Source organism: Selaginella moellendorffii, unplaced genomic scaffold (assembly GCF_000143415.4).
Source record: "Selaginella moellendorffii unplaced genomic scaffold, v1.0 SELMOscaffold_94, whole genome shotgun sequence".
NCBI classification, from domain to species: Eukaryota; Viridiplantae; Streptophyta; class Lycopodiopsida; order Selaginellales; family Selaginellaceae; genus Selaginella; species Selaginella moellendorffii.
In genome coordinates, this window is record NW_003314355.1 from 397617 (window position 1) to 404506 (window position 6890).

Consider the following 6890-nt stretch of genomic DNA (forward strand, 5'->3'; position numbering starts at 1 on the left):
AATTTGACACTTTGGAGCTGTAATTTGCATTCAAATATGTATGTCCCTCGTTTTTACACTTTGTACACCACACTCCTACTTTGAGTTCGGTTTGTGAGATTTTCCTGATTATATCCTTCAAGTCTTGGTCTTTTGGTGTTTTCTTCTTTGTCTTAATGCGTATTTCTTCCTCTTCTTCATCATCTGAACCGTCATCGGTTTGTGAAGGTATAGCTTTTGTGAATTGCTTGAATCGCTTTTCCAATGTGAGGATTTCTTTGGAGAGTGTATCAACACTTTCATCATCTGGATTCTCTGTTGCAGCAGCAATTGCTACCATGTTTCTATAGATTTCTTTTAGTCCTTGGATATAGGATAAGCTCTTTCCTTTATCTGTTATCAAATCCTTGCAGTGCTTTGCATGAAACTTAAATCTTCGAGTGTAATCTTGAATTCCTTCACGTGATTTTTGCTTGAAGTTTTTGATGATCTCATAGTGTTCTTCTGGAGTTCCACCGGTCTGGAATTGCTCCTTAAATTGTGTGACTTTTTCATCATGGGTCAAAGCATCATCGAGTGTATTATGCCAATCGAGTGCTTTTCCTTTAAGTGTGTATGGGAAAAGTATTTCTTGATGCATTTCCTGTTTGTTCATCTTTACAATTTGATCAAATTGTTTAAGATGCTGGTTTGCATCTTCGGTTTTTCCACCAGTAAAAATGGGATAGGAAATCATGTTCCCTATGGCTGTCGCTAGATTGATGATTGCCATTTGAAGTTGTAGACTTTGTTGGTGAAATTGTTGTTCTGGTGAGTCTGGATTGGAGTAAAACTTTGGTGCTATGTATTCGGCTTCTTCAAATGCCTCAAACTTTGGGGCGTCTTCACTATTTAGTTCTTTGTTATCGTTGGCTGAGTTGCTTGACTCGGCAACTTGAATTTCTTTATCCTCCTTGTCGTACTTCTCTAATATTGTTTCTAAAATTTGTTGCTGTTGTTGTTCTAGTTTCTCTTTTCCTATCTCTTCCTTTTTCACTTCTCGATTCTTTTGTCGAAGATTTCTTTCCCGGATCTTGATTGGGTCTGGTTTGTGTTTGTACATTCAGTTTGCTGAGTCTTCTCAACTTGAATGTTGAGATAAGTTTCCTGAATTTATGTTTTGCCTAAGTTGTCTGGAGTCAGATGTTGTTCTTCATAGATTGCAAAGTCAAGCTCTTATGTCTTGAGTCTTCAGCAAGTTTGTTTTTGGTGTATAAATGCGAAGTCAAGCTCTTGTGTCTTGAGTCTTCTGCAAGTTTGGTTTTGTAGTAGAAATGCGAAGTCAAGCTCTTGTGTCTTGAGTCTTCAATCGAGTTTTTCTTTCTCGATTCTTCCCGAGTTTCTTCTCGAGGTCACTTTCCTGAGTCTAGCTTAGGAAAGGTCTTGTATTTGAAAAATCTGGTGGTGTAAGTAAGTACGATTTTGTTTGTGGAAGGAGGTTGGTTGTGTCATATATTGATCGATGTAGCTGTTCGCTAGTGATATTTGGTGCTGCTCTCCAAGTTTGGGATCGAGCAGGTATGCAAACGATTGCAACTCTCTTTAGGAGTCCAATCTTATCTAAATTCTTGAACAATTGTTTTGGTCTCTTACAATATGTTGGTCGTACTGGAATGCGAGCTCTCACTATGAACGTTTGTGTTTCCCAGTCGTTGGTAGTATTTGAAAATGCTGAATACAGCAGTGGTTGTATTTTAATGTCCTAATTCTTGTATATTTCTAGTCTCTAATGACGTCCACACGTCACAGTATAGTTTCCAACAGATTCTTGTTGCTTTAAGCCTATGTGTGCGCGGGTTTATCCAGCGCAATTTTCTCTATGGTCGATTGCGTGATGGTGCATTTCCCCGATGCTGTTCTTGCCGGTGGTGTTCTACTTCCCTCTGTCGTATAACACGTTCTCTTTCACGATCAGAGTCGATCGCTTCACGAACTTCCCAAGGGATAGTCTCAATTAATACCCTTGCATTATAAGTTTGAATCCTTGACGCAGGATCTCCTAAAATACTCCTTAAAATGTTGAGACTGCTTGGACGCACTCTTCCTTGTTGGTTGCGAGTGATATGTAGCTCTAGGCTGGGGTTTCGACGTTGGACCTCAGTGTCAAAGTTGAAGTTTGTTACTGTATTTAATCTTGGCCTATTGTGATTCTGTCTTAAATTTCTCCTCCTTCGACTTGTTATCCTTGAGTTTACAAGTCATTCCCTTGAACTTGATGCAAGTTTAGGTTCCCGTCGGTTTCTTAAACTCGAATTCCAAATTGGAATTTGTTGATGGCCTTGTCCTTGATTTCTTAATTCTCCAGCTATTCTCGTCCGTCCTAAACGGTGCCAATATGCTATAGCATATAATTCGATAAGAGTACTTGTTGGTAGCGTTACACGGAGAGGACTTTGAAGAAGTCGGTAAAGTAATTCCGCGTTCTCTTCGAAATCTCTAAATCTAAGAGTGTCCACAAACCAACGAACTTGTGGTTCAAAAATTCCACACTCTGTTGCTGCTATGACTCTCGTCAAATCAATGTTGAAAGCAAGCGTTAATGGTTGAAAAGTTTCATGTTTGTGTATGCCTAGGAATTCAACAATTGTTTGTTGAAAGAGGTGTCCGCGATACACCCAAGTCAGGGTTCTTCGAGTTGCAAAGAAATCGAAGTAAACATATTTTTCTTTCAACATTTCCTCATTTTTGCATCCCTCCTATTTGCTAGACAATTTGTAGAAGAGTCGCAGAATCGTTTCTTGAAGTTTTTGTAAACAACTAAAGCTTTGTTTCGCTGCTTGTTCTAAACTATTGTCTCTCTTTTTGGTGTCGTTTTCTTGGGCTATTTCTTCTTGTTTCCTACTCTCCTCTGCTGTGGCATTTTCATCCCTGATTCGGAGTCTTGCTTTTGCTTGCTTGCAAGTGTCGCATCGCCATTTTGGATAGCATTGCTTGTACGGTTTTGCACAATTTCTGAAACCACACAAAAGGCAGTCTTCGTATCTTGTACAGCTTGTGTCTCAAAATGGGCAGTCGTGCTTTTTCATTCTTCCTCCATCTCCAGCCGCTAGAATTTTCCCTTAGTCGTTTCCTTATCGCAGATCCTTGGAATATTCGCTTTCTTCAACCTCTCGCCAAAAACAGTTACGCATGCTCCAAGTTTTCCACGACTTGGGTGGCTTCAATCTTCATGTGTTCTTCATCTTTTGGTCTTACGCTCCATTTTTTTTCTTCATTCCTTCATGCTCTTCCACCGTTTTTGTTTTACGGTCTTGTTTTTCTTGATTTTTGGGGCTTTTTCTTCCTATGCCATTTTCTTGTGCGTCTTTGGTCCGTTTTCCTTGAAGTTTTGGGGAAAGTGAGCGTCTTGGTCTGCTCTATTCCATGAGCTCTTCACATCACCATATCCCACTGTGGTCGCTAGTGAAAACTCCTTGAATTCTCTGGACTGGGAGGAAACGTCCACACGAGATTTTCCTAGGAGTTTCAAATCTAATCTAGTCCCTAAAACTAAAACTACACTACAAGAAGAGTGCACTTACCTGCTTGTGCCAAGCCAAGTAGAAACTATGAACATGTGCTTGAAGGTGTTAGTCCCACGCCTTTGATCCCTTGAAGGCGGTGGGTAAGTAAGACATTGCTGTGAATAGCCAAAGAGATAGGCAGAATGACGATGTATTGCAATGTATTTTGTATTAGGGATAAGTCTAAAAACATTCTAAGTCCTACTTTTATAGTCGCTACTGCTCACGTCAAGGTTAGGAATACAGTCCTAACCTTGAACCTCTCAAGTTTACTTTCCTAAGCTTGAATCCTCGAGCTTGTCTTTTTCTCCCTTCTCCATAAATCACCATAGGATAAAGGGTAAAAACCATATATGCTCTCATTATCCTTATTATATATTTGAAACCCTTTTTTTTTTAATGCACACTTTGGGCTTTCACCCCTAATCACCTTTAGTACTAGCAGTTAGTCTCTGGGACTAATTTGAAACTTATTAAATATAAAATGGTGCTAAATTGATAATTTGGATATGGGATATGGGATTATCACCATTGTGTTCAAAACAATCTCTACTATTCCATAAATATACTAAATTAGCAAATGTAGATACTTTCTATAAATAGTAATTAGGACTAAACAAAACTAACACAAAAGGCATCATAATAAGGGTGTTTGGTAAACAGAATAAGCTATCATCTAGTGATATTGAGGGACCAAGGCATTTAGATTATTAAAAAAAAATAAGTAACATTTCAATGAAAGAATATTAATATAACACCTAGTTTGGATAAAGTAGCAATAAAGGTTGGAAAAGCATGGAAGTAAACTTGTTAAATACAGTCTAGAAAACCAATACATAAATATCTAATTATATCCAAACTCTGAGAAAATAGTAATGGGAATATCTTGTGAATGATGTATCTTTTGTTGTGCTAGATTCTCCATAGGCCTCTTTAGGTTCAGAGCCGATATCTAAACTCTTAAATTGCATGTTTGCTTGCAGCAGAGCGTTCATGATCTTGTTAACACAGTTGGTTACCACTCTCTCATCCACAACCGTGGCATTACTAAATCTTTTGATTGCACTATCGAAGTCAATCCTCCTAGCATTATTTTGTTTAAACCCTAGACAATGAACAGGTAAATGTTTTTACTTTAAGGCAAAAAAATACATATAAACAAAAATTAAAATCCATGTCCAGGCAAGAGACCTTCTTTTTCACTTTTAGAGTTCAGAAGTGTAATTAAGAGGAGCTTAATTATAGTGTTTTAGCATGTTTCTCCCTATGTTAAGAGGCTCTCACTCTCAATATTTGGCGATTGGATGATATCTTCATGGTGAAACAATCTCATAATATAAAGTATGAGATCACATGGACTCCAGGACTAGGTTTCACATTCATTTCTTTTTGTCTTTGCTGGTCATGTACTCCACTAACTTGTACTTGCTGTCTGAGTTCGAGTCTGAGAGGGTGAAAGCCCAAAGCGTTCGTCTCCCAGACCCTGGGGGGTTTGGTGAGCTCCAAAAGTATAGTAGGGGGGAGGACTATAGTGGAGCCAGTTTGGCTAGGAAAGGCCAGTTTGGCCCAGGAAGGCTGTACCCAGTGTTGGGTGATGAGCTGCCCACTGGGAAGTCCAAGACTAGAGTGAACATGGACCGACAAGCGGGGTAGCTTGGTGAAGTGTTCAAGAGCCGGCTCTAGTTCTCCCGGGAGATCGACTAGCCGATGCTCCCAGTCCAAGTGTGGGTGGCACTACCTACTTGGATACCTGGTGTGGCTCAACGGAACCTCGCTCTAAGCCCATGGCTAGAGCACCTAAAGGCGGAAGGTGGGGAGAGTACCCACGAGGCTCGCTTAAGGCCACGGTGTTACGAAATGTTGTCCCAAAGGCCCAGACTGTGGAAAGGAAGAGGAGTAGTCCTCTGGTGCAGTGACCAAGGATACAGTCAAGTGGTGAGGAAGTCCCAGAGGACCATGGGACTTAGTGGTCAAGCCTATGGGCCTCGATCCAGTGGCAGTGTTGGCGAACACGGCCATGGGTAGAAAGGGACTTGGTGGAGACCGGAAAAGGGAGGTTGGGGAAGGCTATTCCCCATATCTGTGGGCATCCTAAGGATGCTAAGGAGTGGATCTGGGATGATCACTCATGGATGGATGGCTCAATTTTTGAGAGACAGGAATGTAATGTAGGTGGTGTTAGACAACTAATGTGACCAAGGTGAATGGGCATGGCCTTAGCATAATGGGCTGATATGTCAGTGGTACCTTGGGGTGTCGGTCATGGGATCGGACACGTGGAGCACTTGGACCAAGTGCAAAGGTTGAGTGGCGGGGATGCCATTCTTGGGGCTAGCAAGCCCAAGTCCAAAATAGGACTTATGGAGGTTGTGAGTGAGACTGCTTCAAGTGGTCGGCGGTGTGGTTAAGTGATTAAAGTAGAATGGAAAAATTAATCACTTACATATATGTTACCTTTTTCATCCTTAGTACCTAGCCAATATTTGTTAATGGTTTGACACTGAAGGCTCACTATGCCTTATCCATCCTCTAAGGAGCATAATCTCTCCAACTTATAGATCATTCGACCACTTGTGTTAGTTCTTTCCTTTCATTGGTTTAGTTTTCACTAAACCTATTAGAAACACCTTCTCTATCTCAATCCCACTACTGTAAGGAACCAACTCCCCGAGGTGTCGTAGGCTAAAGGATCCCCAAAAGCATGACTAAAATGACAAAGAGTTCATCGGATGGGACCGAGTTTGAGATCGAGTCTAAGACCGACTCTGAGACCGAGTTCGAGATAGAGTCCAGAATCGAGTCCGAGGCCGACTCGGAGACCGAGTTTGAGACCGAGTTTGAGATGAAGTCCGAGATCCGAGAATCGGGTCCGAGACTGAGTCTGAGGTCGAGTCCAAAGTCGAGTCCGAGATCGAGCCCGAGACCGAGTTTGAGTACTAATACGGGTCAAGGGGTGAAAGCCCAAAGCGTGTGTCTCCCGGGGGGGGGGGGCTGCAGGGGGTTCCAAAAGTATAGTAGGGATAGTGAGGTCTAGGAACCAGTCTTGAAGGAACTCTCCAGTGGTGCTTCCAAACTGACTTGAGGTTGAGACTGGGGCCGAGGGGCCTTGGGTGGGAGTGAGCATGGACTCGAGTGGTGCTAGAGGGGTTACCCAAGGAAGTGCTCAAGAGCAGCTCCCACTCCTGAAAGGGAAACCGACTACAGTGCTCCCGGCTCATGTGGAGTGGTGCCCCACTTGAGTACCATGTGGCTCATTAGTCCTTGCCCTTCCTAGGGGCTTGGGCCTTCCTTCGGGATGGAATTGGGGGGGTAGAGGTACCCCTATCGGGCCGTTAGGCCACAGTGTTTCGCCCCGGCGTCCCGAAGCAA